Below are 15394 nucleotides of genomic sequence, written 5' to 3' on the forward strand. Positions count from 1 at the left end.
AGGCAGAGTGGCCCTTTGTTGATAGCTTAGTGTTCAACATAAAATTTTGCATTTAAGCAACTATTAACAGACAAAAAGGAAGAACTCAATAGCAAAGCAATAATAGGAGGGGACTTTAATACCCATTTATATCAACAGATAGATCATTCAGACCAAAAATCAAAAAGGAAACAGTGGCTTTGAAGGACACATTGGACCAGATGGATCTAACAGATATATTCAGAACATTCCACCCCAAAACAGTGGACTACACATTCTTTTCAAGGGCACATGGAACATTCTCCAGAAGAGATCACATGTTTGGCCACAAAACAAATCTTAATAAAATGAGAAGGATTGAAATCATATAATGCATCTTTTCCAACCACAATTGTATGAAACTACCAATCCATCACAAGAAAAAATCTGGAAAGAATACGAATACATGGAGGTTAAATAACTTGCCACTAAACAATGAATAGGTCAGCCAAGAAATCAAAGAGGAAATAAAAACATACATGAAGAAAAATAAAAATGAAAATACAATAGTTCCAAATCTTTGTGCTGCATAAAAAGCTGTTCTAAGAGGGATGTTTATAGCAATACAGGTGTACCTCAAGAAGCAAGAAAAATCTCAAATATATAACCTAGCCTTATAACGAAATGAGCTACAAAAAGAAGAACAAACATAATCCAAAATCAGTAGAAGAAAGAAATAAAAAAGATTATACCACAAATAAATGAAATAGCAACTAAAAAAGCCAATAGAATATATCAATGAAAACTTTAGCCAGACTCATCTTAAAAAAGAGAGACAGAGAAAGACTGAAAGAGGACTCAAATAATTAAAATGAGAAATGAAAAAGGAGAAATAACAACAGACACCACAGAAATACAAAGGGTAATAAAAGAATGTAATAAAAAATTATATACCAACAAATTGGACAACCTAGAAGAAATGGATAAATTCCTAGAAACATACAACCTTCCAAAACTTAGCCAAGAATAGGAAATTTAAACAGACCAATTACTGGCAATCAAATTGAATCAGTAATAAAAAATTCCCCAAAAACAAAAATCCAGGACTAGATAGTTTCATAGGTGAATGCTGCCAAACATTTAAAGAAGAGTTACAAACCATAAGAGACTCTTAATTTTAGGAAACAAACTGAAGGTTGCTGGAGGGGAGGGGGTGAGGCGGTGGCTAGGTGATGCACATTGTATGTGTAGTGGGAGTGCTGGATGTTAAGACTGATGAATCACAGACCTGTACCCCTGAAACAATACATTATATGTTAATTTTAAAAAAGAAGAAATAAGAAATAAGAAAGAAAGAAAGAAAGAAAGAAAGAAAGAAAGAAAGAAAGAAAGAAAGAAAGAAAGAAAGAAAGAAATGGGGGAGAGAGGGAGGGAGGGAGGGAGGGAGGGAGGAAGGAAGGAAGGAAGGAAGGAAGGAAGGAAGGAAGGAAGGAAGGAAGGAAGGAGGAAGGGAGGAAGGAAGGAAAAGTTAATACCTATTCTTCTCAAACTATTCCATGAAGAACTAAAACTTCCGCTATTTGCAGATGACATGATGCTATGTATAGAAAACCCTAAGGACTCCCCCAAAAAACTACTAGAACTGATAAATGGGGTCAGTAAGGTGACAGGACACAAAATCAATACACAGAGTACAAATGCTGCATTTCTATACACTAATAATGAAGTAAACAGAAAGAGAAATTAAGAAAAAATTCCAATTACAATTGTACCAAGAAGAATAAAATGCCTGAGAATAAACTGAACCAAGGAAGTAAAATACATGTACCCTGAAAACTTTAAAATATTAATGAAGAAATGGGAGATGACACAAACGAATGGAAAAATATCCCATACTCATGGATTGGAAGAACAAATGTTGTTAAAGTATCCATACTACCCAAAGCAATCTACAGATTTAATGCAACCTCCATCAAATTGCCAAGGGCATTTTTCACAGACCCAGAATCAATAATCCTAAAATTTGCATGGAATCACAAAAGACCCTGCATAGCCAAAGCAATCTTGAAAAAGAACAAAACGGGAGGTAGCCCAATCCCAGATTCCAAGATCTATTACAAAGCTGTGGTAACCAAAACAGTATGGCACTGGCAGAGAAACAGACACATAGATCAGTGGAACAGAATAGAGAGCCCAGAAATAAACCCACAATTAGATGGTCGATCAATGTTCAAAAAGGAGCCAAGAATATGCAATGGGGAAAAGACAGTCTCTTCAACAAATGGTGCTGGAAAAACTAGACAGCTACATGCAAAAGAATGAAACTGGACCACTTGCTTACACCATACCCAAAAATAAACTCAGAAGGATTAAAGTCCTACATGTGAGATCTGAAACCATAAAAAATCCTAGAAGAGAGCTCAGGCAGGCATTTCTCTGATGTTGGATGTAGCAACATTGTTCTAGATATGTCTCCTTTGGCAAGGGAAACAAAAGCAAAAATAAACTATTGGGACTACATCAAGATACAAAGCTTCTGCACAGCAAAGGAAACCATCAACAAAAGTAAAAGACAACCTACCGAATGGGAGAAGATATTTGCAAATGGCATACCCGATAAACGACTAGTATCCAAAATATATAAAGAACTTGTAAAGCTCAACACCCCAAAAATGAATAACCCAATTAAAAAATGGGCAGAAGTCATGAACGGACATTTTTCCAGAGGAGATATGCAGATGGCCAACAGACACATAAAAGGTGCTCAACATCACTCATCATCAGGGAAATGCAAATCAAAACCACAATGAGATATCACCTCATACCTGCCAGAATGGCTAACATTAAAAACACAAGAAGCAACAGTGTTGGTGAGGATATGGAGAAAAAGGAACCCTTGTGCACTGTTGGAGGGAATGCAACTGGTGCAGCCTCTGTGGAAAACAGTACAGAGTTTCCTGAAAAGCTTAAAAATAGAATTACCATATGATCCAGTAATTCCACTACTGGGTATTTACCCAAAGAAAGTGAAAATACTAATTTGAAAATATATATGCCCCCTTATGTTCATCGCAGTGTTATTTACAATAGCTGAGTTATAGAAGCAGCCCACATATCCGTTGGTAGATGAATGAATAAAGAAGATGTGGTATATACACACAATGGAATACTACTCAGCCATAAAAAAGAATGAAATATTGCCATTTGCAGCAACATGGATGGATCTAGAGAGTATGATGTGAAATCAGTGAAGTAAGTGGGTCAGAGAAACACAAATACCATATGATTTCACTCATATGTGGAATTTAAGAAACAAAATAGATGAACAAAGAAAAAAGGAAACAAACCAAGAGCCGACTCTTAATTATAGAAAACAAACTGAAGGTACCTAGAGGGGAGCTGGGTGGGGGAATACATGAAATAGGGGAATAGGATTAAGAGTAACTTATCATGACGAGTACTGAGTAATGTATAGTATTGTTGAACCACTGTACCCTTGAAACTAAATACTGTATATTAATTATATTTGAATTTAAAAAATAGGTAAAGCAGAGAGGGTTTTTAGAGTAGTGAAAATACTCTGTGTGGTATTATAACTAGGAATAGATTAATTACACATTTGTCTCAACCCATAGAATGTTTGACACCAAAAGTAAAACCTCGTATATACTATGGACTTTGTATGGGAATGATGTGGCTGTGCAGGGTCATGAGTTATAATAAACGTACCACTGGGTGGGAAATACTGTTAATAGAGGCGGCTATGCAGGTGTAGAAGCAGAGCATGTATGGGCAATGTCCTCCTTGCAACTCTGCTGTTAACCAAAACTGTTCTGAGAAAAATAAAGTTTTAAAAAAAGAAAAAACAAAACGAAATAGAATTTTGCTTTTAAAATTTTATATCCTCTAATACTAAAAGAGCTCTAAACTGTTGTCCTAAAATAACATAAAAATATACAAATCTTAGTCACAATTCAAACTTTTAAAAATCATTTATCAGGTAGATATTTTTGTTATCAGCCAATTGAGTCAGCATCTTAATCTTAATCGGAGAACCAACTAGATTTTTACAGACCTGATGGAACATCTTCAGCCTTAACTCTTCAAAGTCAACTACAGAACAGAAGGAATCCCAGTACTTCCCAAGACTGCATCCACCCCATCCCTAAACCCAACACCCTAAATTAGTCCACGATCTTTACAGGATTGTCCATGAGCTGGTAGAATTGGCAATGCTGAAAATATCTGATAACTGGTCACATGCTAGAATTGAACGTAGTATCTTTTCAATACACAGTCACTCCACCTTATTTTTAGCTTATTTTTGTTGTTAGATGAAGCTGCCTGGCTTGGTTACTTTATCTAAGATTTCTGTGAGTTCCATGGAACAATTTCAAGATTATAGATGAGGCAGAGTTTTAGCTTTGAGAAAGATGCATGAAAAAGAAGCAATGGCTTTTTCTTTTGGGGGATGTTATTTAGGTTCAGAAGGAGTAGAGGTGGGTTAGGAAAGAAGCCTTTTTTAAGATTCATCCCTTTTGTAATGGGCCAGAAGGAAATATAGAGACCGACTAGGTTAGAATTGAGAAAAAGCAGCTGATGCAGTCTTGTTTCTGTCATTAAATGTATCAGAGTGACCAAAAAAGACGTCATTCAACACTAGGAACTTTCCCAGCAAGTACTCAGTGGACCTTTGAATGTCATATCCCAGTGCACCAGGATATAAGGAAATGAATGGAGAATTACTCAGGAAACAGATGCTGTGAGATGAGTGAGAGAATATGACAAAAATCAGAGGAAGAGAGAATCCTAGTTGTGGAGCAAGCTTGCCCCAAAATCTCATGAGTAAAATAGAGCATCTCTGATACTGGCTTTCTTATAACTGCAGCAAGTAGAAAAGTTTTTTTTTTTTTTTTTAATCTCTGCCTCTCCAGAATCTTACATTTCAGATGAAGATCTCATTACCTTGTAATCTAGCCTCTCCAACCCTGTTCCCTACAAGACAACACCAAGAGAATATAAATGGTCTACCTGTAGTACTGTGCACTTTATTTGGCACTTTAAGCCCAGATTAATCTTCATGAGCCATACAGATGGTTATTACATAAACAAACACAGTATATGCGGTGGATTTGATTACCCTAGCCTCCACTTTCTTTTATAGATTACCTCTGATCAATTATTATCCACCTTAAATGGATAAACTGCTCTCACTCTCTCTCTGTGCCACATAAACATATCAGATAAATATCAAAGGAGAGACACAATTTAAGCAAACATCCGAGTCACAGTGAAAAGTCCAATAAGTGCTACAGGCATGAGTGATGGACACAGGAGACAGGAAGGGCCAGGGGCAGAATTGCAGTAATAAGACAGGGAAGCAAAAACCGAGCTGCTAAAGGGAACAAGGTACAGCAGTTCATGACTCGAAAGAACAGTACCTCAGGCCTCCCTGTAACATAATCAACATCTTGACCTCCTTATGGTCTATCTCACCACCTCAACATCAAAAATTTTCCAGCCGTATCTTTCCACTTTCATATTTCACCAGCATGTTCTCAACCCGGAATTGCCACACAATGACATACACAAAACCTCCCTCTTTGAAATGGAACCCAATCCACACAATTTTATAAGAAAGGCTCAATCATGATTCCCACTTGACAGAGGAAGCAACTGATGCTTAGAAGGGTTCGGTAATCTGCCCAAGTTTCATAGGCAGTGATGAAACCAGGTACTAGATGAGCCAGCGTAGCTGGAGAGCCTGCACACCCAACCACTGTGCAATAGAGTCCAGTCTTCTGCAGCAGGCAGCTTTAGACATTAATCCATTCCGTGGCGAAGACTACAGGACTATGTGAACATTTAAACCAACTATATTTTCCATCCCTTTTAAAGCAATGTGAACTCTCTGAAACTTCTGTTTGAACGGTTACTGTCCCCTTCAATTGACATAAAGTGGTTTTTGACTGTTAAACAGAGATCTATTTAATATGGAGTTCATTGTTGTAAAGAGATTGTCACTGTATAGGCCTGAAATCTGGGCCAGGGCAGTAAGCAGAAGTCTCTTCACAGAGCAATTGGTGGCCCTTGAAGCAGGTACATGTCAGGTAAAGAAATAAATGTTCCTCTCATGACAGGTACCAATGCAGGCATATCAAAAATAAGATATTACAATGAGGAGACCAAATTACACTGTCTGATCAGCACAGAAAGCAATGCATAGAAAGGTTTTAGTCTTGTGTAGCATGTCTTACCACTGTTGAAATCACTAACTCACAAAGCCTCTCTGCTTCAGTTGCCTCATCTGCCAATGAAGATAATAATACCTACTCCTCAGAATTGACGTTAGGATTTAAATGAGATAATATTTCTTAGGTGCTTCATATAGTACTTGGCACAGAGCAAACACCCAGTAAATGCTTTGTACAAACCTGTATAATTGAAACTACTATAATCCAGCAAAATCATTAGTAATAATAATCACATCATCAATTATCATGCCTACCACAAAAAAAAAAAAAAAAAAAGAGGTCCTACCGTTTGAGGGAAGGAAAGGCAGAAGAAAATGATTCTGGGGAGCAGAGGGAATCACAGCCAGTATAAGTCAGAGAGTGAGGGAATGTAATTCAGCAGAAAAGAAAGAATCAAAGGTTAAAAACGAGTATGAGGTTTGGCCCACGGAAGGTAAATATTCACCTTCTGAAAAATTCTTAGGATACAATATTTAATGAAATACTTAGACACTAGCTGGGGATTCTTACTGCCCCTCATGCAAGGAAGAACTAAATCACGGTGGTGAGGGAGGCTGTGCATGTGTTCGGGCAACAGGTAAATGTAATTTATGCTCAATATTTTTGGGAACGTAAAACTATTTTAAAAAATACAAAGGGACCAAGTATTCAGATGTTATGCAAACCTTACTGGAGTACACATGGATTTTTTTTTTAATGAACATGGTCAGAATTTTCTAAAAAATTCAAGGTGCAGAACAAAACATCAGTTAAAATCTTACTATTGTTCTTCTTCCTACCTACTACACAGTCTAAAAATTAATTTGTGATTTTTTTGTGATCTTTACCTGTGTATTTTATGGAATCTTATGCCATTCAGATTTTGCAAGTGTTCTTTTGAAGTTTATTCTTGTAGGCCTTCCCATCCACGTTAGAAATTTCCACACACTGATGCCACAGCATCTCAATACATCAATAGAGCCTTATATATTATAGCAAAGTAACTCAACGCTCAGAGTCTCTCCCATTAATTACTTGGTTTTATATGTATAGTGATCTGAGCTTCTAAAACAGTTTCTCCCAGATGCCTCTTCTTATGTTATGAGAATGAACCTAAACTGTCCCAGAGAGTTTGACAAAACTCATAAAGCCCATATTTTGATTCATCAGCCCCATCTCGTTTCAAGATTTATGCAACAGCAAAGAATTCTTGGTTCCTTCAGATAATAATATGTATCTCCTACGCGAATCTATAGAAATGGTTGAAGATAAGGGTTTCCTGAGTCTTGCCAAACTCTCCAAGACAGTTTGGGTTCATTTCCATAATGAAGGAATGGGAAAATCCTGGAAGGAAGGTAGAACATAGTTCTCAAGGCTTGAAAGTCCTGACTAACAAAGAACAGTTGGGGGCACAAATAAGGTTTTACAAGTCTACCTGATGCAGAAAAAGCATTTGACAAAGTAAACATACATTCACGGCAAAAACTCTCAACCAAGTAGTTTCAGAGGGAACAGACCTCAACATAATAAAGACCATACATGAAAAACCAACTAACATTATCCTCAATGGTGAAAAACTGAGAGTTTTTACCCTAGGGTCAGGAATAAGACAAGGATGTCCACTCTCACCACTTTTATTTAACATACTACTAGAAGTCCTAGGCACAGCAATCAGACAACAAAAAGAAATAAAAGGCATCCAGGGCGCCTGAGTGGCTCAGTCGGTTGAGCATCTGCCTTTAGCTCAGCTCATGATCCCAGGGTCCTGAGATCTAGCTCTGTGGGCTCCATGCTCAGCAGGGAGTCTGCTTGCCCCTCTCTCTCTGCACCCTCCCTTCTGCTCTCTCTCTCTCAAATAAAAAATAAAATCCTTTAAAAATGTATTAGAAAAAGAAATAGGGGCACCTGGGTGGCTCAATTGGTTAAGCATCTGACTTTGGCTTGGGTCATGATCCCAGGGTCCTGGGATCGAGCCCCACATCAGGCTCACTGCTCAGCACAAGCCTGCTTCTCCCTCTCCCTGATGCTCTGCCTGCTTGTACTCCCTTTGCCTCTGTCAAATAAATAAATAAATTTTTTTTTAAGAAACTTAAAAACAATAAATAAAAGCATCCAAACTCCCCCAAAAAACTACTAGAACTGATAAATGAGGTCAGTAAGGTCACAGGATACAAAATCAATACACAGAGTACAAATGTTGCATTTCTATACACTAATAATGAAGTAAACAGAAAGAGAAATTAAGAAAACAATTCCAATTACAATTGCACCAAAAAGAATAAAATGCCTGAGAATAAACTGAACCAAGGAAGTAAAATACCTGTACCCTGAAAACTTTAAAATATTAATGAAGGAAATGGGAGATGACACAAACAAATGGAAAAATATCCCATACTCATGGACTGGAAGAACAAATGTTGTTAAAGTATCCATACCACCCAAAGCAATCTACAGATTTAACGCAACCTCCATCAAATTGCCAAGAGCATTTTTTTAAAAGATTTTATTTATTTATTTGACAGAGAGACAGCCAGCCAAAGAGGGAACACAGCAGCGGAGTGGGAGAGGAAGAAGCAGGCTCCCAGCAGAGGAGCCCGATGTGGGACTCAATCCCGGAACGCCAGGATCACGCCCTGAGCCGAAGGCAGACGCTTAACAACTGCGCCACCCAGGCACCCCTGCCAAAAACATTTTTCACAGACCCAGAATCAACAATCCTAAAATTTGCATGGAATCACAAAAGACCCTGCATAGCCAAAGCAATCTTGAAAAAGAACAAAACTGGAGGTAGCCCAATCCCAGATTCCAAGATCTATTACAAAGCTGTGGTAACCAAAACAGTATGGCACTGGCAGAGAAACAGACACATAGATCGGTAAAACAGAATAGAGAGCCCAGAAATAAACCCACAATTAAATGGTCAATCAATGTTCAAAAAGGAGCCAAGAATATGCAATGGGGAAAAGACAGTCTCTTCAACAAATGGTGTTGGGAAAACTAGACAGCTACATGCAAAAGAATGAAACTGGACCACTTGCTTACACCATACCCAAAAATAAACTCAAAAGGATTAAAGTCCTACATGTGAGATCTGAAACCATAAAAAAATCCTAGAAGAGAGCTCAGGCAGGCATTTCTCTGATGTTGGATGTAGCAACATTGTTCTAGATATGTCTCCTTTGGCAAGGGAAACAAAAGCAAAAATAAACTATTGGGACTACATCAAGATAAAAAGCTTCTGCACAGCAAAGGAAACCATCAACAAAAGTAAAAGACAACCTACCGAATGGGAGAAGATATCTGCAAATGGCATATCCGATTAACGACTAGTATCCAAAATATATAAAGAACTTGTAAAGTTCAACACCCCAAAAATGAATAACCCAATTAAAAAATGGGCAGAAGTCATGAACGGACATTTTTCCAGAGGAGATATGCAGATGGCCAACAGACACATAAAAGGTGCTCAACATCACTCATCATCAGGGAAATGCAAATCAAAACCACAATGAGATATCACCTCATACCTGCCAGAATGGCTAACATTAAAAACACAAGGAACAACAAGTGTTGGTGAGGATATGGAGAAAAAGGAACCCTTGTGCACTGTTGGTGGGAATGCAACTGGTGCAGCCACTGTGGAAAACAGTACAGAGTTTCCTGAAAAACTTAAAAATAGAATTACCGGGGCGCCTGGGTGGCACAGCCGTTGGGCGTCTGCCTTCGGCTCAGGGCGTGATCCCAGCGTTATGGGATCGAGCCCCACATCAGGCTCCTCCTCTATGAGCCTGCTTCTTCCTCTCCCACTCCCCCTGCTTGTGTTCCCTCTCTCGCTGGCTGTCTCCATCTCTGTCGAATAAATAAATAAAATCTTTTAAAAAAAATAGAATTACCATATGATCCATTAATTCCATTAGAGTATTTACCCAAAGGCTATGAAAATACTATTTTGAGAAGATATATGCACCCCTATGCTATCACAGCATTATTTACAGTAGCCAAATTACAGAAGCAACCCAAGCATCCATTAATAGATGAATGGATAAAGAAGATGTGTTGTGTGTACACACACACACACACACAATGGAATACTACTCAGCAATAAAACATAATGAAATCTTGCCATTTGAAACATGATGGATGGATCTAGAGAGTGTATTATGCTAAGTGAAATAAGTCAGTCAGAGAAAGGCAAATACCGTATGACTTCACTCATATGTGGAATTTAAGGTACAAAACAAGTGAACAAGATAACAAGAGAAAAACAAAAAGCAGACTCTTAACCTATAGGGAAATGAGTGGGAGATGGGTAAAATTGGTAATGGGGATTAATGAGTGCATTTATCATGATGAGCCCTGAGTAATGCTTAGAATTGTTGAATCACTACTACATTGTACACCTGAAACTAATATAACACTATATTAGCTATTCTGGAATTTTAAAAAAATCAAGTGAAAATTCATCAGATTAAGAAAAAAAATTAGGGTAAAGTCCTAATAATAACTTCAAATAATCAATTGCTTGGATGCAGAATGGAAAGGAATGTTTGACAGCAGCCAATATGACAAAGCTCTAGGATGTTGGTACAAACACAGTGGGATCCCACAAAAATAGCACAACTACTACAAATCTGATGCAAACATATTATAGACGTATTACACACTAATAAGGAAAGATCAAGCACCCTCATTATTTTTTTATGCTGGACAGATACCAAAGAGTCAGATTCAGTTCTAGTTTACCCAACCTGAATAGCTTGGCTACGAAGTAGATATACCAGAACAGCGGGCTGGACAACCCACGGAAAATGCTGAAGAAAGGAGGTCGATTTAACTTGAATAATACTCAGGTGAGTAAACAACACAGGCAATGCATTTTACTCATTGAATACAAGTTATATGAAATGAGGAGTAGCTGCTTTCTTTAGGAAAAAAGTAGAATCAATGGACGAAAATTAGATTAATAGTTATGTTCAACAATTGAAATGGGCTGCCTCAAGAGATAATTAATAATTAGTCTCACTGGGTAAACGGAGCAGCTTTAGGGACTGTATTTTTTTTCAAGCTTTTTGCTGTCTTCCTGAATGCTTATTTATCCCTGCCCTTTGCCAGGCAACTTGTGGTGTCTCCCTGTGTGCTTCCTTGACTCACGCTGAGTTTGGCCACATGAAGGGCTTTGGTCAATGATCAGGAGGAGGTATGACGTACGTCAGTGTTTCTCAGATTTTAATGTGTCTATGAATTACTTGAAGATCTTGCTAAAATGAAGGTTCATATATAGTAGGTCCAGTGGGGCCTCGAGATACTGTATTTCTAATAAGCTCCCAAGTGATGCTGAAATTGCTAGTCATCAGACCAAACTTTGAGTAGCGAGGTTTTATGCGGCATCGAAGCTTTAAGAGGCATTATGAGTTTCCTTCATCTCTCTTGCTTTCTCCCTTTGCCACAAAACCAGCATGTCCTAAATTTGGGCTACTCCTTCATCCTCAGTCCTGGAATGGCATATGCAGCAGAGCCACAGCCGCCAATATTAAAATAAATATGAAATATGTATTTGGGGATTATTTGTGACTACAGAAAGGCTAAGATTCATCTGTGAGGGATCTCAGAGAGGGCATTCTCAAGAAGAGAATAAATCCGGACCTAATTAATTCCATGTGTCTTTATATAGACTTTGGGTCACATCTGTGCCAACCATCCCTAGCCTACAGTTTGAACAGGTTCATGTGCACTTATTAATAGTCAGCAGCTTAGTAAAATGCAGCGGTTGGTTGACACATCCACTACTCTTTTCAATCTCATATCCAGGTGATGGATCTGCATATGTGAAGGTCTCTTAGCCTTCTGGTCAAAAGCGAGAAGTTACCCAACCTGTGGCAAAAATCATTAAACATTCATTGTCACAGGAGTCTAGCTTTTACATAAGCAACATAGATTTGAGGTTGACATGGTGACTATGGGACTTTACTGGTGCCAAGAGGCTTAGAAGTAACTGTGTTGAGTAAACAAGAAAATTGCCTGAACAAGAGGAAAGTACACTTTCCTCAAGGAAGCCCGAAAGGAAAAATCCCCTCATTCAGCTCTTCTAAACCAGCTGACAGACACACTCATGAGATTATAACTTTGGCAGCATAGAGGAAGAAGTGCTGCCAACTTCATTGTCAAACCGTTGAATTAATGTTGTTTTATCTAAATTAAACTTATTATTATAACCCTGCACTAAGTGTAGCTGTCCTGTCTCTCCAATATTCCCAGCAGTGCTAGACGAGGAAATATGCTAGCCCAGCAATATTCCATGAAATCAATTATGTAGGGAAATTTGCTAGGTTGTGCTCCAATATAGATGCTTTTGTTGTACTTACTCTTTGGATTTTATGGTTAGTTTTTAAATTGGTTGGAGCAATAATAACACCTTTTCAAGAAAACAAATTCCTGAATGAAGTCTCCAAATGGAATCTACTGATTTAATGTTTAATATATTAATAATCAGACCATCTCATTCATAAACTTCAGTAGGTAATTACCATTTATTAGAACCTTGTGAAATATTTATCTTCTTGCCAATCAAAAACTTACCGTTAACATTTCTCTTGTTCTATATTACCAACCTTAGTATTTTGCAACATACTAATTACATATCTGGCTAAGTAGCAATATTGCTGAGTGATTATTAGCCATGTATCATAGAACCTGAGAAAAATCACCTTTTCATCCTGAAATACAATGATATACATTTTTAAATGCTTTAGAAGACCATATCCTACAAGTGCTTGTGTCAATTGTTTAATTTCCTCATTAAGAATGGTTTTCACTTTATTGTGGATATAGCTGTATGTATGCTGTTAATGAGCAATTCATTTACATCGGTATTATACCTGTTTCATCATCCAAAATGAATTTCCTATTTCTAGAAGAAGCTTCTCCCCCAAAACTAAAGATGTCTCCCATGCGTCATGTCATAAACTGAGAATGACCATGAGGTACTTAGCAGTAATCATCATCATCAAACTATATCCAGGGAAATCAAAGGTAGAGGTACAGGTGTTTAACTAGAGGAACACGCTCATAACTAAGTAAGCGCTTTATTATAAAATTAATGTTATCGTTGGTTTTTTTTTAAGATTTTATTTATTTATTTATTTATTTATTTATTTGACATGGAGAGAGAGAGCACAAGCTAAGGGAGCTGCAGGCAGGGGGAGAGGAAGAAGCAGGCTCCCAGCTGAACAGGGAGCCTGATGAGGGGCTCGATCCCAGGATCCTGGGGTCACGACCCGAGCCAAAGGCAGACACAGCCGACTGTGCCACGCAGGCGCCCCAATGTTACTGTTAGTTCTAAGCTTCATTTGTCTTTTTCTTTGTGGGTTTCTTGTTTATTTGATTTTTGTTGGTGTCTCCTTAATTAGTACTTAGAGTCTTAATTGTGCAATGGCTTCTCAAGGGAATAGGAAGGAGAAGGCTGAATTTTCTGTGCATCCTAGATAATGACTCACCGTTTGACTTTGAGCGAAGGTTCATGACAACACAATTCTCTTCTTGGTCAAGATTACTGCTCCACAGGAAAATAATGTGTATTTACTTCTCCAGAGAGCTACAAATTGTACTTAATGCTTCTAAAGAGCTTTTGACCTCCTTGAGTATGTACTAGCCCTTGTATAATGACCTCTATTTTTGGTTCGGCCATATTTTTAAAATTACTTTCCTGGCAGTATTACAATAAGATGTTAGGTAAGTTAAAATTAAAAGACTACTCAATTTAATGTTAGACTACATTACATGACACATAAGAAAAGGATGCCCTGTGACCTTCAACACAGATTTAACGGAAACCTAAGAACTCCAACAACTTGAAAAAGTACTCTGACTATCTCCTTGGCATTTCTGTAAAACACTGCTCAGTGTGACCTGAATTTTATCATAACCAAAACAACTGCATTCCAAGGTATTTTTAAATGCAGATGCTATGACTGTTAAATAAAATCTGTCATGATTTTTATTCTTTAACTCAAATATTACTGCTTTCCCATAAGAACTTAAGAATAGGAAAGAATTCCTTATCCCCTCAATCCATAATATGGGCACGTTTATGCAGCTAATGCCTCAACACTTAAACCCATCATTTTAAAGGGTTGATCTCTCTGATTTTATGCTGCCCTAGCTTTTTCATCACAAAGTCAGTATCTGCCTCAAATAATTTTCTCTTTTATATCTACACTTCTGTCTCTATCTTTTTCATGTTCTGTTTTCTTAAACAGTTTTCCCCTTATCTCTTTCTAAATATTATGGAGAGCAACGATAAACTGATATTACAAACAAGACACTCAGCTTTAATTCTAAATATAGATATTTATATAAATGATATAAAAATCAATAGAAAACAATTACGTTGCCTATTTCAACTACATCATACCCACAGATTACTAGTCCCAGTCTGCAAATTATATATGCCCAGGGTTTTCATTATGCTTTTTTTCAAGTTATGATTAATTATGAAGTATATTAAATATACAGAAAATACAGAAGACCGTAAGAGAGATAATATTATGTAGTCACTTCCTGAAGCCAGCAAATATTAACATTCTACCACAATTTACCCATTTGGTTTTATTACTCCCTCTGGAAGCAGCCACCATTTTGTCACTGTTACTATAGAATTTCCATCCACGTTCTCACATACATACATTTCCATAAACAACACAGAGCAGAAGTCAGCAAACTACAGTCTGTGTACCAAATCCAGACTTGGCCTGTTCTATATGGCCCATCGGTTATGATAGTTTTTGTATTCTTAAAGGGTTGAAAAAGAAAGAAGCATATATGTAACAGAGACTGTATGAGGCCCACAAAGTCTAAAATATGTATTATTTGTCCCTTTACAGATAAGTTTACTAATCTCTCATATGGAGTATGTGTTTGTGTGGTTTAAAAATTTATATAAATAATGCATTAAAGAGGTCTTCTGCAACTTTCTTTTTTTAACTCACCATTGTTTTTGAAAATTGTCAATATGGGTACATATAGATATAATGCATCCTTTTATATTGCTGCATAGTTAAAATACCACTAATGATCCCACGATTTATTGTATAATACCCCTCCCTACTGGTAGACATTTATGTTGTGCCCAATTTGGGGTCATTAAATATATATCTGAAATAGATGTCCTCATACACGTCAACTCGTACGTGTGTGCAATCTCCCCT

General features: G+C 37.4%; 1 long non-coding RNA gene across 2 annotated transcripts in view; it reads right to left on the reverse strand.

Annotated features, from left to right (window-relative positions):
- LOC113261142 (uncharacterized) overlaps positions 1–15394 on the reverse strand; it is a 119671-nt gene that overhangs the window by 98258 nt on the left and 6019 nt on the right. The gene's annotated exons all lie outside the window — the stretch shown is intronic.

This window comes from Ursus arctos, unplaced genomic scaffold (assembly GCF_023065955.2).
Source record: "Ursus arctos isolate Adak ecotype North America unplaced genomic scaffold, UrsArc2.0 scaffold_29, whole genome shotgun sequence".
Lineage (NCBI taxonomy): Eukaryota > Metazoa > Chordata > Mammalia > Carnivora > Ursidae > Ursus > Ursus arctos.